Source organism: Pristiophorus japonicus, chromosome 3 (genome assembly GCF_044704955.1).
Source record: "Pristiophorus japonicus isolate sPriJap1 chromosome 3, sPriJap1.hap1, whole genome shotgun sequence".
Lineage (NCBI taxonomy): Eukaryota > Metazoa > Chordata > Chondrichthyes > Pristiophoridae > Pristiophorus > Pristiophorus japonicus.
In genome coordinates this window covers 118,889,400-118,913,460 of record NC_091979.1, presented here as the reverse complement: position 1 = coordinate 118,913,460, position 24,061 = coordinate 118,889,400, and positions in this window count along the sequence as shown.

The following is a 24,061-nucleotide window of genomic DNA, read 5'->3' as shown; positions in this document are numbered from 1 at the left end:
AGCCACGTCTCCGTAATCCCAATCACATCATATTTGTTAACATCTGTTTGCACAATTAATTCATCCACCTTATTGCGGATACTCCTTGCATTAAGACACAAAGCCTTCAGGCTTGTTTTTTGAACACCCTTTGTCCTTTTAGAATTTTGCTGTACAGTGGCCCTTTTTGTTCTTTGCCTTGGGTTTCTCTTGAGATGGTGGTGGTGAGCCGTCTTTTTGAACTGCTGAAATCTGAGAGGTGAAGGTACTCCCACAGTGCTGTTAGGGAGGGGGTACCAGGATTTTGACCCAGTGACTATGAAGGAATGGCAATATATTTCTAAGTCAGGGCGGTGTGTGACTAGGAGGGGAACTTGGAGCTGGTGGTGTCCCATGTATCTGCTGCATTTGTCCTTTTAGGTGGTAAAGGTTGTGAGTTTGGGACGTGCTATCAAAGAAGCCTTGGTGAGTTGTTGCAGTGCATCTTGTAGGTGGTACACACCACAGCCACGGTGCACCAGTGGTGGAGGGAATGAATGTTTAAGGTAGTAGATGGGGTGCCAATCAAACGAGCTGCTTTGTCCTGGATAATGTCGAGCTTCTTCAGTGTTGTTAGAGCTGCACTCACCAGGCAAGCAGAGAGTATTCCATTACACTCCTGACTTGTGCCTTGTAGATGATGGAAAGGCTTTGGGGAGTCAGGAGGCGAGATACTCGCCACAGAATAGCCAGCCTCTGATCTGGTCTTGTAGCTACAGTATTTATGTGGTTGGTCCAATTCAGTTTCCGGTCAATGGTGACCCCCAGGATGTTGATGATGGGGGATTCGGTGATGGTAATGCCATTGAATATCAAAGGGTGGTGGTTAGACTCTCTCTTGTTGGAGATAGTCATTCCCTGCCACTTGTGTGGCATGAATATTACTTGCCCAGGTTATCAGCCCAAGCCTGAATGTCGTCCAGGTCTAGTTGTATGCGGGCATGGTCTGCTTCATCATCTGAGGAGTTGCAAATGGAACTGAACACTGTGCAATTATCAATGAACATTCCCACTTATAACCTTATGTTGGAGGGAACGTGATCGATGAAGCTGCTGAAGATGGGAGCTGTGGTGTTTTCAGCAGCCTTCCTTTAAGAGCCAAAGCCTTGCAAACGTCCAGCAGCTTCCCACTTTAACAAAGTTTTATATATATTACACCAAGGCACTACTCCAATAAAATGTAATGAAAGCAGTACAAAGGTAAAAATCAAAACTTACCTGAAAGTTGCATGTGTCCCTTTTAGAAGCACTGGTAGGGGGTCCATTGTACGGCTGCACGCACTGTATTTTGGAGAGGGCGTTAAAAGGAGTGGCGACTCCGAAATACCAGATCGTGTGTCAGTTCAGCGTTGCATGTTGTTTGATGTCACGATCTGGCTAATTTTCATATCTGGAGCAAGCGCAGGCAATGGCAGCACTGCCGACGTGCGCAAGATGGCGGCCGCCACATTCGACACCGAAAGTGGGTGGAAGCGAGGCAGCCGCTATTTTGTCATCCAAACCAGCCTTATTGGCTGGCACAAACAGGCCAAATTGCCTCAGCCATAGAGTCTGCATCCAGACACACAATGTGAAACTCGGAGTTCTTTGTTGGAACAGAGACCATGCCATGATTGATCACTTATAACAACAAAGGGCTTTCCCTGCAGATAAATAATCAGTGTTTATAAAGACAAACAGAACAGTAGAGAGGTGCTGAGGTACTCAGATAGCTCCCCACAGTAAGAGAAGAAAATCCATGGGATGCCTAAGCTACTATTGCACACTTGAGGAGCCAAAATTGTCCTCCATCCGAAACAGGGCACACTTAGTGGTTTTTAAGGGTTCTGTCCACCCTAATGCATGGGGTGGACAATCCGGAGAAATTCAGCACTTAGAATTTTTTTTGTAGCGGGGCAGAAGTGGTGTCGTCATCGTGGTGGAAGTGCGGGCAGGTCGGAACGGCTGTCGCCCTGAGTCATCAGCGCCACGCCGATCTGCCGTGTCACGCTGATGCGTCACAATGTCCTTTCCCTTCAGTTAAAGAGGAGGGCCACTACAAACTCTGCAGCCACTTTAGTGGCAAACACTGGGCCGCCAGGGAGGGTTTCGGCCGGGCCAGCGGCCCAGTACCCAAGAGTGGGTGTCAGGCTGCCTGTTGGTGGCCCGGCCGAACCCGTGGCCAGCATTGATAGGCCGACCTAGCAGTCGGCCGACAAATAAAATAAAATAAAATAGCAGACACGCCGCCCAGCCACAAGAAGGTTCCTGCTGGGGAAAGCTGTCAGTGGCATCGATCGGTGGCGTCGCAGCTCCCGCGGGGCAATTCCGCGGGGGCTCTTTCCTGCAAGGGTCGGAAAGAAGGTCACTGCCAGTCGGGAAGGGGTTGGTGGGAAAACGGGCAGAGTGGAGACGTTCTCCATTGGGAAAATCCACAAGGGCAATTTAAAAAATGTCGGCCCCTCCTCGCCGACTGAGCAGTGCTTCCTTACTGACCTGTGGCCACCTCTTGCTCTTATAGAAGAGGTCAATTTCGGCCCCTTGGTTTCAAAGTTCATTGACAGAGGCTGGAGAACAAGTCACCCTCCCGCAATGTGGCCACAGTTGATATGTGGCATGGAGACACTAGGAAAAAAAGGAAAGGTTGAAAATACTTTAGATAAGAGGAAATCTTGTTACTAAAAAAAGTTTTGAAAATGAGAATTAATTTGCTGAATGTAGTTTATGCGCATAGCTGTCACTTTAGAGTTGTGAATGGTGCAACTCTGCTTTTAAAAATAATTTTATATTTTCTTCTCTTTATGTGCAAGTCACAAAGCTCGAATGTTATTCTAACTTTATGATGCACGCTGAAGCACTTTCTATTTGGGCATTTTGGCACCGTAATATGAATTCTTTATTGCAAATGAAAGGATTTAAAAAATGGTGGCTGAAATGCTGTCAGCTATTGTTTTGGACAGGTGTTGTGCCTAGAAGGTGGCAAGGAGGAGTGTGAAATTCTGGATGAAATAAACATAGGCCGAGTAATTACAGACCTGTCAGCCTAATGTCAGTGGTGGGAAAATTATTGGAAAAAGTCCTGAAAGACAGGATAAATCTACATTTGGAAAAGCAAGGATTAATTGGGGACAGTCAGCACGGATTTGTTAAGGGAAGATCATGTTTGACTAACCTGATTGAATTTTTTGAGGAGGTAACCAGGAGGGTTGATGAGGGCAGTGCGTACGATGTAGTGTATATGGACTTTAACAAAGCTTTTGATAAGGTCCCACATGGCAGACTGGTCACAAAGGTTAAAGCCCATAGGATCCAGGGCAAAGTGGCTAGTTGGATCCAAAATTGGCTTGAGGTAGGAAGCAAAGGGTAATGGTTGATGGATGTTTTTGTGACTTGTAAAGATGTTTCCAGTGGGGTTCCTCAGGGCTCAGTACTAGATCCCTTGCTTTTTGTGGTATATATCAATGATCTAGATTTGAATATAGGGCGTATGATCAAGAAGTTTGCAGTTAACACTAAAATTGGCTGTGTGGTTGATAATGAAGAGGAAAGTCATGGGCTGCAGGAGGATATCAATCTACTGGTCAGGTGGGCAGAGCAGTGGCAAACGGAATTTAATTCGGAGAAGTGTGAAGTAATGCACTTTGGGAGGGCTAATAGGGAAAGGGTATACACATTAAGTGATAGGCCACTTAAAAGTGTGGATGAACAAAGGGACCTTGGAGTGCTTATCCACAGATCCCTGAAAGTAGCAGGCCAGGTGGATAAGGTGGTTAAGAAGGCATACGGAATGCTTGCCTTTATTGGCCGAGGCATAGAATACAAGAGCAGGGAGGTTATGCTTAAATTGTATAACACTCTGGTTAGGCCGCAGCTGGAGTACTGCATGCAGTTCTGGTCACTGTATTATAGGAAGGGCGTGATTGCACTAGAGAGGGTGCCGAGAAGATTTACTAGGATGCTGCCTGGAATGGAGAATCTTAGTTATGAGGACAAATTGGATAGACTGGGTTCTCATTGGAACAGAGGAGGTTGAGAGGAGACCTCATTGAGATGTATAAAATTTTGAAGGGCCTGGATATAGTGGATAGCAAGCTATTTTCCTTGGTGGAGGGGTCAATTACAAGGGGGCATAGTTTTAAGATGGTTGGTGAAAGGTTCAGAGGGGATTTGAGGGAAGGCTTCTTCACACAGAGGGTTGCTGGGGTCTAGAACTCACTGCCTGGTGGTAGATGCAGAAATTTCCGTATGCCTTCTTAATTACCTCACTACATTTAAAAGATGCTTGGTGGGTACTTAAAGTGCCATAACCTGAAGGGTTACGGATCTAGAGATGGTAAGTGGGATTAGACTGGATAACTTCTTGTTGGCTGGTGCAGATACGATGGTAACTACTGCAGGGAATCGAATACGGCTAAGGTGATCTCCCGGGCCTTGGTGAGGCCACACCTGGAGTATTGTGTACAGTTTTGGTCTCCTAACTTGAGTAAGGACATTCTTGCTATTGAGGGAGTGCAGCGAAGGTTCACCAGACTGATTCCTGGGATGGTGGAACTGACCTATCAAGAAAGACTGGATCAACTGGGCTTGTATTCACTGGAGTTCAGAAGAATGAGAGGGGATCTCATAGAAACGTTTAAAATTCTGTCGAGTTTAGAGAGGTTAGATGCAGGAAGAATGTTCCCAATGTTGGGGAGGTCCAGAACCAGGGGTCACAGTCTAAGGATAAGGGGTAAGCCATTTAGGACCGAGATGAAGAGAAACTTCTTCACCCAGAGAGTGGTGAACCTGTGGAATTCTCTACCACAGAAAGTTGTTGAGGCCAATTCACTAAATATATTCAAAAAGGAGTTAGATGTAGTCCTTACTACTAGGGGGAATCAAGGGGTATGGCGAGAAAGCAGGAATGGGGTACTGAAGTTGCATGTTCAGCCATGAACTCATTGAATGGTGATGCATGCTCGAAGGGCCGAATGGCCTACTCCTGCACTTATTTTCTATGTTTCTATGTTTCTATGGACTAGTTTCAATCACCTGGATGGGTCAGAGAGGAATTTTCTAGATTTTTTTCCCAAATTGGCCTGGGTTTTTATCTGGTTTTTGTCTCTCCCAGGAGATCATATGGCTCCGGTTGGGGTAGAGTGTAGAATATTTCAGTGTAAGGGGTGTCGCAGTTGTGTGGGACAGACCGGTTGGGCTGGGTGCGCTTTAACTTTCCGCCATTGTTCGTTGCTCATAAGTTTATATGTAACCTTCAGGCATGCTGACCGAGGGCCATGCGGCTCTTTGTCGGCCGGCGCGGACACGATGGACCGAAATGTCCTCCTTCTGCGCTTTCTAAGGATGCTCAGAGCGAGTGTGTGATTAGTTCGTTGTAGAATACGTTTCATCAGTCTGTTAATTCTTGGTTGTAAAACATGAAGGCATTGAGTGAAACTGTTTAATTAGCATGTGTAATATTTTATTATTCCAAAGTTATTTTGGCCACGCTAGTGGTACAAATTAATGGAACTGCTTCTGTGCTAAGTTGAAATCCCAGGCAAAACCACAGCAGTAATAAACTGCGAAGCAAAGGCGGTCTTGAGAGAAAAATCTCACTTTGTTTAAACAAGGCTATTTATAATTTATGATAACAAAAGCTCAATGTGTAATTATACTTTTTGCAGACATAGCAAATCATACATTTTGTATGACTTGTGCCCATTTGCTGGCCCTGGCCCTGCACCATATGACACTAGGGTGTTGTAAGCCTGTGGGTAACTACACTGGTCTACAATAGTGACATATTTGTAATCTATACTCAAACTAAAGAGTCTGGGCTTTTTAAAAATTCTACATGTAGAAAATAATTCACTGGATTTAACAACTTAACTTTAATATTGTTTTCAAAGTAACCAGTTGTATTAGGGATTTATTTTGTAACTTATGCTGCTTTGAGTTTGAAATAAATCATTTGTTTTGCAGTTATATAAAATTATCATAGATATACAAAACATCAATACAAGATACAGCACAGGGCTAAAAAAGGTCATATCTTGGCTGTCCTCATTGTTCCCCCTTTGGAACACTAACTTCTACCGCACTACATTAAATCCACATTGTGTCTGAGTGATGATGACTCTAGTGTTTAAGGTGAAATGGAATTCCACTTTTTTTACCTTCCAAATCGCAACTGAAAAACTCCTGAGTCTCTGCTACCAGCAAACGTACCCAAGTGCCTGCTTAACTGAGAAAAAGGCTTAACAGCTCCTTGAAGTGCTGCACCCACCTGGAGGAATGTGTTCAGAACACCATTACCTTCTGACCCTACTCAAATCCCCCGACACATTTCAGAGGTGTTAATGACTGTAGCTGACCCTACATAGTTCAAGCATCAGCACTCCTGAGCATATTGTTGCTGCTATATTCTGTATCTCGGTACGAATTACGGTTTTAACCATTTATTTGAATTAAAATGTCAGAGAGCCACTCTTAACCCAGTTATATTGAAGAACAGCACATCATCATTGTGACATCTGGTTACTTGAATAGTCATAAAAATCTGTTTAAGGTACAGTTTGACAACGTTCTCCTCAGTAAACGATTACAAGCTACAAACCTACGGTCCCGGCCGACTGTATGATAGTTTGCCAATTTCTACCAAATATGATAACTCAAGTCAAAAGGCATGCTTCTAAAAAATGTACAAAGCTATTAGACCTTAACAACTGAGCGGCTTATTAATGTTCTAATCATCTCAGATAAAGTAAAACTAACAGGGTAGAAATTGTCTGGGGCAGTAGTCGTGTCAGCCTCCCGATATTCAGCTTCATTTACTTCAATTAAACTGAATATCAAGCAGGACTGCCCATGCAATACCACTTGCTTAGCACCATAGACCAAGATGAGTTTCCACCCCATAGACCTTTCTCCACATGCACACCCCATCTACAACCCCTCTAGCTTTTCATGAACCGCATTATTATCCAAGAAATCAAACACGATGCTCTGTGAGCAGATCCTTCACTGAGTGGTGGTGACTGGATACAGACTGGTTACTAGTCTTGTGGTTACTATGCACTTGAGTTTGCAAGGACAAACATTGAAAAGAAGAAAGTCCGTAAAATGTGATTACATTTCCTGTGGAAAGAGTGCTGCTGCAACCGGTCAGCATCCAGTCACCAGCACTCACTGAGTGCAATCAGTAACCAGTCTGTATCCAGCACTCCGTCAGTGAATGCAGTTAGTGAGCCTCCGAGTTTGCAGCAGCAGACAGACGTAACAGTACAGGTTTAAAACAAGTGATTTTGAAAACTTTAAAGAACACTGTGCAAACTGGGGTGCCCATGAGGGTCAACATTCGCTGCTACACCTCTGTGAGCTCCAGCAGTTCCAGCTATCTGCCTCCTGTTCGACATTGCTCCCGTCTGTTATGGGAGAGCTTGGCCCGCAATAAGAGCAATAAGGGTTCAGTAAGGGTTCACCACCTCTTGTGCCACATGTGCCTTCCATGGTTCAATAGCTTCCACTGTGTGGATGTGCAAATATGTTCAGTTCAATCTGTGTGGCTGTTGACTGAGGTTTTTCAAAGAGTGGGAGGAGGTGAGAGGCAGGTAGCATAGCGGCTCAGGGCGATGTTTGAAAAATGCATATCAGCAGTAGGAGTGGAGTGCGAGAAGGCTTGACAATGATTAGGGGACAATAAGGGTACGTGCAACCTGAATGCAGAGGGAATGGCTGGAGAAGTGAGCCTCCAGCTTTCTGCTGGATTCAACAACCTACATCATGGCCTGTAACACATTGCGTGAGACAGTGATCTTGCAAGCATGGCAGGCCTACATAACTGTGAAGGGTACTCACCCATACAATCCTCGTGAGGTCGTTGAACTTCTTGCGACATTGTGTGCCAGTTCTGACTACCTTGTCTCCCGCTGAGACCTCCCTCCAGATCTCCCTCCAGATTCTTATAAATATGTTGGGCACCGGCCCCCTTCCCCAACCAGATGGCATGCAGGTTATCTCCTCTCAATGACCTGCACTAAGGCCTCAGCAGCTGCTGGAGAGAATCGCCTAGCAGGCTGCCTGCCATTTTGCTGTGCCATCTCTCCCGCTGTGTCTGAAGTGGGCCAGGTCATCTGCACATGTGTGAAAGAAACCGTCGCACCCTAAAGTAACGGTTGCGCCCGGAAAAATTGAACCGCGTCTGTGCATGTGCGAAATGTCAAACTTTTTTAACGCGCCGATTTTCGGCTGGGGCACAAAAAACTTCCTTGTGTAATGCCTGATTTTGCGCCACCCATCATGGAACCACATTTTTTGGTGAAATTTGCAGACGAGGGCGCAAACGTTTTCCAGGCGGTATCAGGACCGCTTCGCCGCCATTACCGCCCCGAAATCACAAAATCCGAAAATTCAGCCCGCAGTTAGCAACCAGTATCTATCCAGTCACCAGCACTCAGTGAGTGAGTGCAATTCATCAGTAGTCTGCAGCTAGCCCTTAGCAGCCAAGTATTGTTATTGAAGCACTGACCACACTTGATCAGCTCCGCTGGGCAGGCCACATAGTTCACATGCCAGACACGAGACTCCCAAAGCAAGCGCTCTACTCAGAACTCGTCCATGGCAAACGAGCCAAAGGCGGGCAGAGGAAACGTTACAAGGACACGCTCAAAGCCTCCCTGATAAAGTGCAACATCCCCACTGACACCTGGGAGTCCCTGGCCAAAGACCGCTCTAAATGGAAGAAGTGCATCTGGGAGGGCGCTGAGCTCCTCGAGTATCGCCGCCGAGAGCATGCAGAAATCAAGCGCAGGTAGTGGAAGGAGCATGCAGCAAACCAGGCTCCCTGCCCACCCTTTCCCTCAATGACTGTCTGTCCCCACCTGTGACAGAGACTGTGGTTCGTGTATTGGACTGTACAACCACCTAAGAACTCATGCTAAGAGTGGAAGCAAGTCTTCCTCGATTCTGAGGAACTGCCTATGATGATGACTTTTGTTGCACTGACCTTACTGATCTTACTACCAAGGTATTCATAGTATTTAAATGGTCACTTTTCTTACTATGACTGTTTACAAAAAGAGTATTTCACCAAATCTTTAACATGGGAATCAGTCCAATATAGCTGTACATTTTCTCAACCCAACAATACATTGAACACAGTAACTATAAAGTCCTGTCCCCTCAGTACAGATTCACATGAGGCATGTAGTGAAGTCAAGGTCATTCTGGACCTGCACCTTTATTTCACAGCTCTGGAATGCTGCACTTGCCTGAGACCTGCCCTTATATACCTGTCTCTTGCAAGTGCACCCCTGGAGATAAGGTATGCTGGTGGTTACAGGTCATATCTTATTACAGTCATGTATAGCATGTTAGAATACAGTTATATATAATAATGTAAGATACATGACATCACCCTCCCCCAAGGTCTTATTGTCTTTATAGGTTCAGTCTCTCAGGTGGTCCACGCTCTCGCGTGGAGCGTCTGAGTTGTGGTTCAGTTGTTTGCCTTGGTGTCTGTTTTTCTTTGGGTGTGGTTACTGGTATCTCGCCTGGGCTGTCTGCTTTGATTGGTGTGATTGTTGTTGACTCGCCTGGGCTGTCTGTTGGGATTGCCCTTTCCTCAGGTTGTTCCCCTGTCTGTCCACCAGGTGTGGTGCGAGTTCCACATTGTAGTCTGCCTCTGGTTCCGCAGTGTTGTTGGTAAATCTGCTTTTGACTTGGTCTACATGCCTCCGGCAGGTTTTGCCATTGTCCATTTGTACTACCAGTAGCCTGTTTCCTTCCTTGCCCGTTACTGTCCCTGCAAGCCATTTGGGACCCCTGCCATAGTTTAGTACAAACACTTTGTCCCCTATCTCATTCCATCTCCCCCTCGAATTTCTGTCATGGTACTCAGTCAGCTTACGGTGCTTTGCCTCAATGATTTTGTGCATGTCTGGGAGGATTAATGAGAGCCTTGTTTTTAAAGTCCTTTTCATCAACAGTTGCGCGGGGGGGATCCCAGTCAGTGAGTGTGGATGAGATCTGTATGCCAGCAGCAGTCACGACAGGCGATCCTGCAGCGTGGGACCTTGGATTTTAAGCATGCCTTGTTCAATGATTTGCACTGCTCTCTCCGCCTGGCCGTTGGAGGCCGGCTTGAACGGTGCCGTCTTGACGTGATTTATGCAGTGGTCAATTATAAAGTCTTGGAATTCTACGCTGGTGAAGCACGGACCATTGTCACTGACCAATGTGTCAGGGATTCCGTGCGTTGCAAACATGGTTGCGAGGCTCTCCACAGTGGTGGAGGTTGTGCTCGAGTTTAAAATGGTGCATTTGATCCATTTTGAAAATGCTTCTACAACTACGAGGATCATTTTGCCCATGAATGGGCCCGCATTGTCTACGTGCACCCGCGACCACGGTTTGGTAGACCAGGGCCAGGGGCTCAGTGGAGCCTCCCTGGGGGCATTGCTGAGTTGGGCACAAATGGTGCACCTTCGGACGGAGAGCTCCAAGTCTGCGTCAATACCAGGCCACCAGACGTGGGATCTGGCTATGACCTTCATGAGAACAATCCCCGGGTGCTCGCGGTGGAGCTCCTGGACAAATGCCTCTCTGCCTCGCAGAGGCATGACTACCTCAGCTGCCCCACATCAGGCAGTCTGCTTGTAGTGATAGCTCATGCATGCGCCTGTGAAAGGGTTTTAATTCCTCGGGGCAGGCATCGCGAGCCTCTGCCCAGTTACCGGTTAGGACACATCTTTTTACGAAGGATAACGTGGGGTCGCTGGCCATCCAGGCTCCGATTTGGCGAGCCGTCATGGGCGAACCTGTGGACTCAAAGGCATTGATTGCCATGACCATCTCACAGTCCTGTTCGTCAGACCCTTCCGTGGTCGCCAGAGGTAGCCTGCTGAGCGCATCAGCACAGTTGTCTGTGCCTGGTCTGTGCTTTATTGTGTAGTCGTAGGACGCCAGCATGAGTGCCCACCGTTGAATTCGCGCCGAGGCGTTGGCGTTTATTGCCTTGCTCTCGGATAGGAGGGACGTGAGGGGCTTGTGGTCGGTTTCTAACACGAACTTGGCCCCGAAAACGTATTGGTGCATCTTTTTGGCACTGTACACACACGCGAGCGCCTCCTTCTCTACCATTCCGTACCTGCGCTCCGTCCGCGAAAGTGACCTGAAGGCATAAGCTATGGGTTGTAATTTGCCCGCACTGTTGACATGTTGCAAAACGCACCCGACCCCATACGCTGATGCATCGCATGTGAGAACTAGCTTTTTACCTGGGTCAAAGAAAGTCAAAACACTGTTGGAACACAGAAGGTTGCATGCCTTATTGAACGCGCGTTCCTGGGCGTGCCCCCCAAAACCAATTGTACCCCTTCCTGAGTAGCACGTGGAGAGGCTCCAGCAGCTTGCTTAAGTTCTGCATAAAGTTCCCAAAGTAATTGAGTAACCCGAGAAAGGCGCGCAGTTCTGAGACATTCCAGGGCCTGGGTGCCAGGCGAATTGCTTCTGTTTTGGACTCTGTTGGGCGGATTCCATCAGCGGCAATCCTTCTGGCCAAAAATTCAACCTCGGGTGCAAGAAACAGGCACTTGGATTTTTTGACTCGTAGGCCTACTCGATCTAACCGCTTTAGTACTTCCTCCAAATTACGGAGATGGGAGTCGGTGTCCCTGCCCATGATAAGTATGTCATCTTGAAATACAACCGTCCCCGGGATGGACTTGAGCAGACTCTCCATGTTGCGCTGGAATATGGCAGCTGTCGACCTGATGCCGAATAGGCATCGATTGTACATGAAAAGGCCTCGATGTGTGTTGATGGTGGTGAGTAGCTTGTATTCCTCGGTCAATTCTTGAGTCATGTATGCAGATGTGAGGTCTAGTTTTGAGAAAGTTTTCCTCCAGCCAATGTGGCAAATAAGTCCTCCGCTCTGGGCAGCGGGTACTGGTCCTGTAGGGAGACTCTGTTTATGGTAGATTTGTAGTCCCCACAGATTCGGACGGATCCATCAGGCTTCATGACTGGGATGATGGGACTTGCCCAGTCGCTAAATTCCACAGGTGATATAATGCCTTCCCGTAGAAGCCTGTCTAGTTCGTGTTCAGTCTTTTCCCTCATCACATAGGGTACAGCTCTGGCCTTGTGATGGACCGGTCTAGCATCCTGTGTGATGTAGATTTTGACTTTGGCCCCTTTGAAAGTGCCCACACCTGGCTGAAAGAGATGTTCAAATCACTTTATAACTGTTGAGCAGGAGGTCCATTCCTCTAATGACATGGCATGGACATCATCCCATTTCCAGTTTAGTTTTGCCAGCCAGCTTCTCCCCAGCAATGCTGGGGGGTCTCCGGGGATAATCCACAGGGGAAGTCGGTTCACTGTCCCTTTGTGTGTGACAGAGAGCATGGCGCTGCCGAGGACTGGTATGACTTCTTTAGTATAGGTCCTTAGTGTGGTGTCGACCCTTGTGAGTTTTGGTCTGTCTCTTTTATGCGGCCACAGTTGTTCAAATTGTTGAGCGCCCATGAGAGATTGACTCGCTCCCGTATCCAGCTCCATATTGACAGATATCCCGTTGAGTAGGACCCTCGTCATTATAGGAGGCATCCTGTTGTAGGAGCAGCGGCCATTGATCGTTTTGACCCGCTATACACCGGTGTCCCGGGTACTGTCCCCACCATCTTCGAGTCCGCTTTCCAACCCATCCGATTCGTATACCAGCCGAGCTGCCGTTTTTTTGCACATGCGAGCCAAATGCCCTGTATATTCACAATTTCTGCAAACAGCCTGCTGAAATCGACATCCCCTTGACGAGTGCCCACCCCCACACCTCCAGCCCAGACCTGTTCCACTGTTCAAAGAGTTCCCAAAGAATGGGCTGCGTCTGGCTGATCTCTCTTGAGCTTCTCTCAGTTTGTAGTTGATTGCTCGCATTGTGGGTTGATGAGGTGTGAACGGCCGTTCCTGTGGCCCTTGATAGCTTCTGCCTGCTGTCGAGAGCCTGTTCTCCCTGTTTTGTCTGTGTGTGGGGGTAGCAGCTTGTTTAGTGCTGTGAACTTCTTGTTCCGATATTTCGTTAGTTGTCGTACCTGCATTGTAAATCAACCTAATTTCTTCTTCCCCTACCACGAATGTCTGTGCACCTTAGCGCGGCAGTTAAAGCCGGTTTGGAGAAAAAAATGGCGGCTGCCTTGCTTCCACTCACTTGTGGTGCAGCCCCTGCTGCTCACCATCTTGGTGAGGATGATAGTATGGGCGGGATGTGTTTGCGCCTGCAGTTTGCAGAGCAGGCAGATTGTGGCGTCAGTCAGCGTGTAATGTTGATTTGGCACACGACCTGGTCGTCTTTCCAATCAATACCCTCTCCGAAACATGCACAGGTGAACGAGGGATCCCCACCAGCACTAGTTAAAGGGATCCATTCAATTTGCAGATAAGTTGATTATTTCTCTCGTACTGGCTCCAGCAGAGTTTATATGAATATTGAATTTTTGGAAAGCATTTATAAAGTTGTTGAAGTGTGCAGGAAGGGCTACTGGACGTGGGAAGGTGTTGGCTGCTACTAGAAGGCCTCTGACTACACTACTTGCTCCCAGCCATGGGGACTTTACGTGCTGCAGCGTGACAGGGAGATGGGGCAGGGGCAGCAAAGACAAGCTGCTCGCAGAGGGAGGGGAGGAAGGTTCTCAGCGGGGGGGCCTTACCCACCCAGGGTCTTCAGGAAGCACTTCTCCGACCTGCACCTGAGCCAGGAGCAGTATGTTTGGTGCATCTGCTTCACCAAGGATGTGGTCACAGAACTCTGCCACCTCTTGGAACCAGACCTGCAGCCTCAGAGCAGGGCAACGACTGCTTTGGCAGTGACCCTCAATGTGATCGTGACCTTGAATTTTTTTGCCAGCGGATCCTTCCAGGTTGGAGCAGACGACATAGCAAACATTTTGCAAGTTCACCATCCATTGCTGCAACCAAGAGGTCACACAGGCTCTGTCGTCTAGGAGAAGGGATTTCATTGTCTTTTCTCTAAGCAGAGAGAAGCAGGTGGAACGCATACAAGGCTTTACCAGGTTATTGGGCTTCCCCATGGTGTAGGGTGCCATCGACTGCTCACACATGGCTTTGCAGGCACCAGATATCAATACTGAGATGTACCATCACCGCAAAGGCTACCACTCAATTAATGTGCGATTGGTGTGCAACTACGCCGAGCACATCATGATGGTGAATGCCCATTAACCTGGCAGCAGTCATGGTGCCTTCAACCAGTGCCAGTCCGCTGTGCCAGCAATCTTCCAGCTACCACATTAAACTTGAGGGTGGCTACTCGGAAACAAGGGCTATCCGCCCTACACCTGGCTAATGACACCCCTCCGCAACCACACCACTTGTGGCTGACAATTATATAATGACAACATTGCTGTCACAAGGAACATCATTAAGCATACCATCGGTGTACTGAAGCCACTGTCTTAGCTGTTCGGGAGCAGCTTTCCTACTCGCCCGAGCGGGTGTCCCAATTCTTGATGGTCTGCTGCATCCTCCACAACTTGGACAACATGAGAGTGCAGCCCTTGCCACCACAGGTTCCGCAACCACATCAGAAGGAGGAGGAGGAGGAGAAGGAGGAGGAAGGGAGGAGGCAGCCTGAAAATCCCCATTTCATACAAATGCAACTGGCTGGCTGACAGGCAACTGCAGTGACACTGGGGAAATGGCAGTGGTGGAATTACGAATGCTGTCATCCTGAGAGAACACAGCAGGTTCGAGTGCCACAGAGTCACTGCCACTCCCCTGGGGCGCCACCTCAGCAATCCTAGCCATCTGTTGGAGGACAAATTGCTAGACTGCTATGACACCCTGCAAGCCCCTTTCCACAGCCATGATGGCAGCAGTCTGAACTTGCGTGGCAGCAAGCTGAGCCTGCATGACAGAAGTCTGAGCTTCCACTGCAGCACTCAGACATTGGGTTGCTTCTGCTTGTGCTACAATGGAAGCTGAGACATCGCCCATCACCCAGCATCATGGTTGGGTCCACAAGTGCTCTAATGGAGTTGCCCATCACTTGCATCCCAGAAATCATGGGCTCCAAGCTCTGGGGAAAGCCCTACGCAAAGTTGGTGCTGGACTTCTCCATGCTCCTTGACAGTGACAAGAGGCTTTCTGGCAGGCCTGCCATTGCACTAAGCATTTCTGTGTGCATGTCCATCACCCTTCTTCTAAAGGCCACCCCTCAAAGTTCTCATCTAAGGTCTTTGCAGCAGAACTCACATGCAACCTCGCCCTCTGGGGAGCTGCACCTGTGCTACCCCTTCCCCCTGCCCTGGCTGCAGCCCACTCATGCCTGGTGACTCACCACGTGCAGATCCCGCCTCTATATTACCCTCTAAAGTTTTCTATGTGCTATTTTCTGAGCTGGTGTCTGGGAGTGTCAGATCGAGTGACGGTGTCTCCTCTTCTCTATTACTCTCCTCCTTTATGTCTTCATGCACAGGCTGGGCTGGTGGCAGCTCTTGAGTATCTGAAAGGAGAAAGGCACAAGGTTCAGGTTGTGGTGAGGGGAAGGGGGAAATCAAGATGTGCCTGCTTACACCATCAGCAACTTGTAAATGAGAAGAGGTTGTGGAATGAGGGGTAAGTGTAATGTGAGAAGAAGTGTTAGGTATGAGCACACTGTCATCATCAATGCTTTCAGCCTCGCCAATCACCACGGCCTCAGTGACGGCCCCTCTAATTATATCCAGAACCATCTCCTCCAGCAGGGGAAGGTTCTGCACCCGTGCTTGCCGCCTGCCTGTTTGCTTCTGCTGGCACCAGTTATGCACGACCTTGGCCTGCGAGAAAGGGAAGTGTGTCAGTGTATATGGTGCAATGTGTTTGGGTGATGTGCCTGTCATTGTTGAAGAGAAAAAGGTTAGTAAAGACAAACGTAGGTCCCCTGCAGTCAGAATCAGGGGAAGTCATAACGGGGAACAAAGAAAGGCAGACCAATTGAACAAGTACTTTGGTTCGGTATTCACTAAGGAGGACACAAACAACCTTCCGGATATAAAAGGGGTCAGAAGGTTTTGTAAGAAGGAGAAACTGAGGGAAATCCTTATTAGTCGGGAAATTGTGTTGGGGAAATTGATGGGATTGAAGGCCGATAAATCCCCAGGGCCTGATGGACTGCATCCCAGAGTACTTAAGGAGGTGGCCTTGGAAATAGCGGATGCATTGACAGTCATTTTCCAACATTCCATAGACTCTGGATCAGTTCCTATGGAGTGGAGGGTAGCCAATGTAACCCTACTTTTTAAAAAAGGAGGGAGAGAGAAAACAGGGAATGAGAGACCAGTCAGCCTGACATTGGTAGTGGGTAAAAGATGGAATCAATTATTAAGGATGTCATAGCAGCGCATTTGGAAAGAGGTGACATTATAGGTCCAAGTCAGCATGGATTTGTGAAAGGGAAATCATGCTTGACAAATCTTCTGGAATTTTTTGAGGATGTTTCCAGTAGAGTGGACAAGGGAGAACCAGTTGATGTTGTGTATTTGGACTTTCAGAAGGCTTTCGACAAGGTCCCACACAAGAGATTAATGTGCAAAGTTAAAGCACATGGTATTGGGGGTGGGGTGCAGATGTGGATTGAGAACTGGTTGTCAGACAGGAAGCAAAGAGTAGGAGTAAATGGGTACTTTTCAGAATGGCAGGCAGTGACTAGTGGGGTACCGCAAGGTTCTGTGCTGGGGCCCCAGCTGTTTACATTGTACATTAATGATTTAGACGAGGGGATTAAATGTAGTATCTCCAAATTTGCGGATGACACTAAGTTGGGTGGCAGTGTGAGCTGCGAGGAGGATGCTATGAGGCTGCAGAGTGACTTGGATAGGTTAGGTGAGTGGGCAAATGCATGGCAGATGAAGTATAATGTGGATAAATGTGAGGTTATCCACTTTGGTGGTAAAAACAGAGAGACAGACTATCATCTGAATAGTGGCAGATTAGGAAAAGGGGAGGTGCAACGAGACCTGGGTGTCATGGTACATCAGTCATTGAAGGTTGGCATGCAGGTACAGCAGGTGGTTAAGAAAGCAAATGCATGTTGGCCTTCATAGCGAGGGAATTTGAGTACAGGGGGAGGGAGGTGGTACTACAGTTGTACAGGGCCTTGGTGAGGCCAAACCTGGAGTATTGTGTACAGTTTTGGTCTCCTAACTTGAGGAAGGACGTTCTTGCGATTGAGGGAGTGCAGCGAAGGTTCACCAGACTGATTCCCGGGATGGCGGGACTGACATATCAAGAAAGACTGGATCAACTGGGCTTATATTCACTGGAGTTCAGAAGAATGAGAGGGGACTCATAGAAACGTTTAAAATTCTGACAGGTTTAGACAGGTTAGATGCAGGAAGAATGTTCCCAATGTTGGGGAAGTCCAGAACCAGGGGTCACAGTCTAAGGATAAGGGGTAAGCCATTTAGGACCGAGATGAGGAGAAACTTCTTCACCCAGAGAGTGGTGAACCTGTGGAATTCTCTACCACAGAAAGTTGTTGAGGCCAATTCACTAAATATATTCAAAAAGGAGTTAGATGTAGTCCTTACTATTAGGGGGATCAAGGGTTATGGCGAGAAAGCAGGAATGGGGTACTGAAGTTGCATGTTCAGCCATGAACTCATTGAATGGCGGTGCAGGCTCGAAGGGCCGAATGGCCCACTCCTACACCTATTTTCTATGTTTCTATGTTTCTATGAATAGCTGGCATTGTGTGCAAGGTGTCAGATGTGGGTGTGAGGCTTGCAGCAGTGGTAAGTGTGTGAGGATGAGGTAAAGCAATAAATGTGAAGTATGAGTCGTGATTGCTAGATATTGTTGGTAGGTGAGTAATGGGGGTGTGCTGCATTGAGCATTTTATGAGGCTAGTGGTGCAGTTGATGGGATATGGCATTTGAAGATGCATTCACTCACCTTGACCACTCGTCTGAGGTCATTAAACAACTTCTGGCACTGGATCTATGTCCTGGGGGAAAGACTGGTGGCACTGACCGTTTCAGCAATCAATAATCACTGCCATCAAACAGTCTATCTGGAAGGCATCCTGGCCCTCTGCAGGTAGAGGACCTGCCCCCTCTAAGGCCTCTAGTACTGCGTCTGAGAACTGAGGCGCCCTATTGTGACATTGGTATCTTGCCCTTTCCTGAGCTCCACTCAGAATGAGGTGCTTCTTTCACAAATTACCTTGCCTTTAAGAAGTGCAGACAGTATTTCACTCTGCAGGCAACCTTTAAATACAGATGAGACTTCCCACGATATTGGGACCCCTGCTGAGTGCTGACCAACCAGCAGTGCATTTAGCGCTAGGCTCAGCACTTCAATCATGTTAATTATCAGGCAGCACGAATTTCACGTGCTGCCTGCATTACTTTCAATGGGCGCGGGCAGATCACGCATCGTAATCCCTGTGCCCATTTTTGGACCTTATCGAATTTAGCCCCCCATTTATTTTGACAATGCCGTCAGAAGCGGCAATGAAGCGAAGCCAATTTTTTCTCTGAAGGTAGAGTCGAGTCACAGCTTCATTTTTTGAGACCTTATTTTGGTGTGTTTATATTGGGCTATAAACAGGAAAATATGCAGAAAAGCCCCAATAAATACAACAAAAACATGTGACATGAGAAAATGTATGGCCACAATATTAGCTGGAAAGCACTGGCATTAGGTAGCAGGCAATCTATCTGTTTACTTGGTCAGGGAATGAGGTCAAGAGATTTGCAGTTTGCAGCACTAACTGCGTGTGCTGTTTGCTGGAGGAGTTTCATTTTCACAAGAAACCTCCCTGGATGATAAATCACAGGAAGCAGCAGGACTGATTGTGCAATCTATAGTCGTATGATGCTTTCACGCTGTATTCTGATTCTAACGATTGAAAAACAATTAGGCAATTAAAAAGATCCTTGTCAAAGGTACAATAAAATCTTTGCTGCAATCAACGGCAATAAACAGGGAAAATTGCAAATTCCTATGGGTACAGTCAGGTAAAGCAAAGGTAATAAATATGGGTTACAGTATGGCATCATAAGTCTAATCTAGAGGAGCTATTACCAGTGTGGAAATTGCATTAACATTTTCATGGTTGTGTGAAACTTGCTGATTTTTTCCACTATGCAGCTTTAAAAAGGTAATTGCAAGCTTTCTTGGTGGTCTAGTGGGTCGTCCTCAGCCATAGGATGCAGGTTTCATTCTCAGTGTGGGTTAAGATAAATTGATCTCAAGTGTGGTGGTAATAGAGCTGTTACAATCAGCCTCAATATCCCTGGACTAAGGAGAGCGAAAATCAAACAAAATTCCTCTTCCTGATAACCCTCTAGTAATCCTGGCAGGCAAGTGCACATGTGAGGACATTGGATGAGGATAGCATTGGGCTTGGTTGCAATCATCATCATCATAGACAGTCCCTCGAAATCGAGGAAGACTTGCTTCCACTCTTAACGTGAGTTCTTAGGTGGCTCTACAGTCCAAGGTTGAATAGCCTAACAGAGTTTGATTGGTATCCTGTAGGCCGGGAAGTCACTACCTTTAGGAGAGGACAAAGAAAACTGAAAACAAGAATTGCAGTTTTTCAAAGTTCTTGTCATTTCTAAACTAGACTCTGGTTCTCCTATTCATTAAGTCTCAGACGCGCATACTTCAGCCATCGCACATTACATTATTGCTTGAGATGCAGCAAGCTTGTTATCTTTATAAGGGAAAACGCAAATTGCTGAGAAAAAAATGTATCTAGTAACACTTCATATTATAGATACTACCTCATTGATGTTAAAATTTACTTTTTATAGGATGGCTTATCAAAACTAAACAGGTAGAAATTGGTATGTTTTGCGTCCATTTTACAGGCATAAAATGGGCACAATGCATACTAATTTAGCAGTCGGATGACCTGCGCCCAATTTGCTTAGGCATTGGTTCCACTGTTACATTAGCAGGGCCAATTTTTTACGTCTCCCGGCTGCACTCCTTCATCATAGAAACATAGAAACATAGAAAATAATTGCAGGAGTAGGCCATTCGGCCCTTCGAGCCTGCACCACCATTCAATATGATCACGACTGATCATGCAACTTCAGTACCCCATTCCTGCTTTCTCTCCATACCCCTTGATCCCTTTAGCCATAAGAACCACATCTAACTCCCTTTTGAATATATGTAATGAACTTGCCTCAATAACTTTCTGTGGTAGAGAATTCCATCGGTTCAAAATTCCCTGAGTGAAGAAGTTTCTCCTCATCTGGGTCCTAAATGGCTTACCCCTTTTTATTGAACTGTGACCCCTGGTTCTGGACTTCCCCAACATCGGGAACATTCTTCCTGCATCTAACCTGTCCAATCCCGTCAGAATTTTATATGTTTCTATGAGATCCCCTCTCATTCTTCTAAACTCCAGTGAATATAAGTCTAGTCGATCCAGTCTTTCTTCATATGTCAGTCCTGCCATCCAAGGAATCAGTCTGGTGAACCTTCGCTGCACTCCCTCAATAGCAAGAATGTCCTTCCTCAGATTAAGAGACCAAAACTGTACACAATATTCAAGGTGTGGCCTCACCAAGGCCCTGTACAACTGCATTAAGACCTCTCTGCTCCTCTACTCAAATCCCCTCGCTATGAAGAGCAACATGCCATTTGCCTTCTTCACCGCCTGCTGTACCTTCATGCCAACTTTCAATGACTGATGTACCATGACACCCAGGTCTCGTTGCACCTCCCCTTTTCCTAATCTGTCACCATTCGGATAATATTCTGCCTTGTTGTTTTTGCCACCAAAGTGGAATAACCTCACATTTATATACATTATACTGCATCTGCCATGCATTTGCCCACTTACTTAACTTGTCCAAGTCACCCTGCAGCCTCTTACATAAGAACATAAGAACATAAGAATTAGGAACAGGAGTAGGCCATCTAGCCCCTCGAGCCTGCTCCGCCATTCAACAAGATCATGGCTGATCTGGCCGTGGACTCAGCTCCACTTACCCGCCTGCTCCCCGTAACCCTTAATTCCCTTATTGGTTAAAAATCTATCTATCTGTGATTTGAATACATTCAAAGAGCTAGCCTCAACTACTTCCTTGGGCAGAGAATTCCACAGATTCACAATCCTCTAGGAGAAGAAATTCCTTCTCAACTCGGTTTTAAATTGGCTCCCCCGTATTTTGAGGCTGTGCCCCCTAGTTCTAGTCTCCCCGACCAGTGGAAACAACCTCTCTGCCTCTATCTTGTCTATCCCTTTCATTATTTTAAATGTTTCTATAAGATTACCCCTCATCCTTCTGAACTCCAACGAGTAAAGACCCAGTCTACTTAATCTATCATCATAAGGTAACCCCCTCATCTCCAGAATCAGCCAAGTGAATTGTCTCTGTACCCCCTCCAAAGCTAGTATATCCTTCCTTAAGTAAGGTGACCGAAACTGCACGCAGTACTCCAGGTGTGGCCTCACCAATACCCTATACAGTCTTAGCATCCTCCTCACAGCTCACACTGTCACCCAACTTAGTGTCATCTGCAAACTTGGAGATATTACATTCAATTTCCTCGTCTAAATCATTAATGTATATTGTAAATAACCGGGGTCCCAGCACTGAACCTTGCGGTACCCCACTAGTCACTGCCTGCCATTCTGAAAATGACCCGTTTATTCCTACTCTTTGCTTCCTGTCTGCCAACCAGTTCTCTATCCACATCAATACATTACCCCCAATACAATGTGCTTTAACTTTGCACACTAATCTCTTGTGTGGAACCTTGTCAAAAGCCTTATGAAAGTACAAATACACCACATCCACTGGTTCTCCCTTGTCCACTCTACTAGTTACATCCTCAAAAAATTCCAGAAGATTTGTCAAGCATGATTTCCCTTTCATAAATCCATTCTGACTTGGACCAATCCTGTCACTGCTTTACAAATGCGCTGCTATTATATCTTTAATAATTGATTCCAACATTTTCCCCACTACCGATGTCAGGCTAACCGGTCTATAATTCCGTGTTTTCTCTCTCCCTCCTTTTTTAAAAAGTGGTGTTACATTAGCTACCCTCCAATCCATAGGAACTGATCCAGAGTCTATAGAATGTTGGAAAATGACCACCAATGCATCCACTATTTCTAGGACCAGTTCCTTAAATACTCTGGGATGCAGACTATCAGGCCCTGGAGATTTATCGGCCTTCAATCCCATCAATTCCCCTAACACAATTTCCTGACTAATAGGATTTCCTCAGTTCCTCCTTCTCGCTAGACTCTCGGTCCCCTTGTATTTCTGGAAGGTTATTTGTATCAACCATTGGACCCCATAAATATGTTAATTAGGGGCCTAATGCCTTTTAAAATTAGTCTCCAATGAGCGGAACAGGCCTATGTTGCTCAAGGTACTTCTTTTAAACATTCCACAGGGGGTCAAGTAGGGGCCCAGACAAATTTTTGACCCTGTGTACTGTTTCATTTTAAATCCAGCAACTGCCTCCATAGCCATCTAGTATTTTAATTGAAGGGTCAGTCTGGATGGTTCTGGGCAGTTCAACTAACCATGTAGCAACCCAACATTTGGAAATGAAGATGGTGCTCCCTTCATGCAAAAGTGTCGAGCAAATCATTTTCATTTATTTATAAACACACGATGGCCTGGATTTTAGGGTCAGCGGTGAAGGGGCAGCATCACTACTGACCTCGAAGAAAGCTGCCCACAAAGAATTAGTGGGCGCCATGGCATCAATTTCGCCTTCTCCAATGTGACTTTCTATCTGGCGCCATCTATAGGGCATCCAGGAATAGTGAAGTCATCAAGCAGGCTGAGAAACCAATTGGATTAAAGAATTCTCACAGACAGTAAACCAGGAAATAAAAGGCACTGATTATTAGTGAATTAAATAAAGATTGGGACTTAAACATGGGATTATGGTAGAAGCTGAAATATCATAAAAAACGTAAACATTTTTTAAAAATTATTTTAATAACTTATGAAATTTTTATCATGGAATGAGGGAATGACACGCTACACATAAAATAAGTTTTTCAGAGCCAGTGAGGTTGTTCAGCAGTAATTATGACTTCATACACCATTATAAACATTCAATAACGCTTAACTTTTTCAATGGTTTTTGCAGTGAGAATAGTGGGTAAAAAGTTGAAGTTCACGTCAAATCATTGGTTCTGTGTTGATTGCAGCTGCGAAGACTGCAACAGCTCACCCTGTGGAGGAGCAAGGTATCGCTGACAGCAACTTCCAGATTTCCGCGTTTAACTGTGCATGTGCAGATGTCAGAATTTGCTGTCAGTTTTACGCAGTAATGAGAGCGAGCGCTGACAGTTTCGCCATCATTACAACCACAAATTCCGGGCCAATATAATCTGCGTTGAAACATAACCCAGAATGGGAATCAGATGAGCAAGGGCTGAGGTGATTGCCAAAGCCACCCAGACCTTGTCAATGGGAGATTCAGGCAATTTTAATTCCGGGACCTCATTTGCACACCTCTGGTCAGTTGCCTACCTGAAACCAATGGAAAGCAGCAGCTGGCCGGCGGGTGGAAGTGTAATTTCAGGTGCCAGAAGGCCATCAGAAGGGATTGAAGGAGCAGTTGACAGAACTCACGAAAGTCGCGGGGAGAAAGTTTCCGGACGGACTCGCAGTCAGGAAAGGATTGGCCCAGGTTAGGGTAGGCCTAAACTTTCGTTCTGCCCGCACGAGCACTCATGCTTGTCCTGACCCACAAGGAAAGTAAAACAAAAAGTAAAAGAGCTCACCTGTTTAGGCCTCTTCTGGCTTAGGCTCGTCTGCAAGTTCCCGGCTCAGGCCACTAGTTAAAACAACAGTCAGGGCTTCAAGTGTGCGTTCTTGCTGCCTGCTCAAATGAGCAGGTTAAAATAGAAGCCAGGGGGATGGAGTGGGTCATTCATGAGTAAGACTCCTCATCAGAAACTGGCGAGGGGGCAGTTAAATTCATCACTATTATTTTATTACTTGTCATTGTGAAAATTTTGTGTTACGATTTGGGCTTCTTCTCAGTACATCTACCCAACAGAAAAGGGCTCCCACTTCCTATGAGCCAA